This window comes from Halyomorpha halys, unplaced genomic scaffold (genome assembly GCF_000696795.3).
Source record: "Halyomorpha halys isolate HHAL.00 unplaced genomic scaffold, Hhal_1.1 Scaffold38.1, whole genome shotgun sequence".
Lineage (NCBI taxonomy): Eukaryota > Metazoa > Arthropoda > Insecta > Hemiptera > Pentatomidae > Halyomorpha > Halyomorpha halys.
Window position 1 is genome coordinate 1073425 of NW_027110526.1, and position 2096 is coordinate 1075520.

A 2096-nucleotide genomic window follows, 5' to 3' on the forward strand; every position below is an offset into this window, starting at 1 on the left:
GTGCTTGCAGTCAATAATAACCCATTAATTGCATCGCAAACCCATATCGCAACCATCGGAGAATGGAGCCGTAATTGGAGGATCAAACAACAAATCCCATCAAACCATTTTACCCTTACTACTGCCTGCCCTGCAGTATCCTTTAATGTTGCTCTTACCTCTGTAGAACATATCCGCTACCTTGGTCAACATCTGGCCAAACGACTAACCTGGAATCCTCACACAAGACTGGAAAGATAGGAAACTGCACGTACGGAGTTGAGCTTTAGGATTCCACTAAACCTTCGAATTCCCCTTACAATCCAAAATCCAAATAGGTAAAAATGTTATATGGATGAGTAAAAATAGAACACATTTTAGTTAAATGATATGGATGAGTACAAAAATTTAGTTAAATTAAGAAAAGAGAGTACGGAAAAACAATATTTTAAAAATAGAAAGAAAAAGAAGAAATGTGAAGAATGAGAAAAGAAAAGAGTAAGAAATATAAGATACTAGAGAAAGTACCTAACGTTAAGACAGAGGTTCTAGCTAAACTAGTGAAATTATAGGCAGTGCCACTTTGGTCCTGGCAAAAAAGTACGTTAGATATGACAAGAAATGTTAACCGTCCAGAAAGATCATTAAGATAAAATAGCAAATAAATAGAGTTAAGGAGTAAAATTACATAAAAAGTGTGAAATATAAAGCTTAGAGAATCAAATTTCAGAAAATTGTAGAAAAATATAGTAGGTTAAATAAGTGTTGACGGATACGTGAAAATGGCAAAGACTTGTATAGTAAGGGAATATTGAAAAGGACGGTGGGTCAGTAACGAGATAAATTATTATTTAAAGATTATGTCTCATCCTGACTCCCTATGCCTGTAATCGATAAATTTTACATCACCAATTTTTTTTTCTTAATAAAATATGTCGGGAAACCTGGAGACAACTCTTCTTTATCTTTATCACTCTAAAACAAAATTGACCTTCGCCCTAATCCCAGCTATGTTTGCATTTTGCTAATCCTTCTACATATTTATCAATTTTCGTTTTTGTTTATTTTTTTTTACTTACCTTACTATCCACGATTATCTTTTTTTATTTTATTATAAGCTCGAGTTATTAATGATGTCTCTTCAATTTTACCACATAGGTCGTAAAATTTACTACCCTGTTTGTTTTGTGATATAGATAGTTTCAATTTGTAAGTTTTCAATTTTGAAATTATATTTACTTACTATGCTGTGATATTTGCCCATCACAGTGCTATGATTACACAGTGCTTTTCGTTATTTTTACAATTACTTATACGCTATTTCGTCCTCGTATCCAATTCCGAGATTTCTCTGATAGATTATTGTGACAAGATAAACCTTAAAAAAAATCACTTCACCGCACATCTCACTTCACCTTGAGAGAAAAATCTAAAAGGAGATAATATTTTTGACATTGCTCTATGATGCACCACTCCTTCGACACGTCTTCAAGATTACGCAGAAAAAGCTGCAGAGTTTCTAGTATAAGATATAGGATTCCCTCCTTCGATAAATAGTCAGAGTAACTTCACTCCAGAAGGCCAGGAACAGTGCTAAAGAGTGAACTCCATATTCCCTCTATGCCGGAGTTGACGTGCCATAGGCACACAAGTTCTTCGATGGGATGAAGGCTTGAACCAATCCGATCTTCAGAGAGGTCTACCAAAACATGAGAGGTGGCAAAGTACTGTCCCCTTGGTCAATGTCCTCACCGAAGGAAGGACTTCGGGATCTGTAACCTAAAGTGATCTGAACCCTGTTTCCCACTCTGGTGGAGCGATCCCTCCCCATTCTCTATATCCACGGGGCAGCGCTCCTGGGCCAATATGGTGACCCCCACCTTCAGCGGACCCAGCCCAATCCCTATTAATGCCATGTGGCAAAGGAAGAACAAGTATTGTATTAGTTCATGTTATATCACAAATAAACTCATCCATAAAAACCTCAAAAAGCCCATTCATTTTATAAAAATATATAATATCAACTAAATCATTATAAATTTTAATTCATCAATTTATGTATTTGTTCAATATTTTTTATTTCTTGAAAATTTTAACTTTATGAAAAATACAATAAG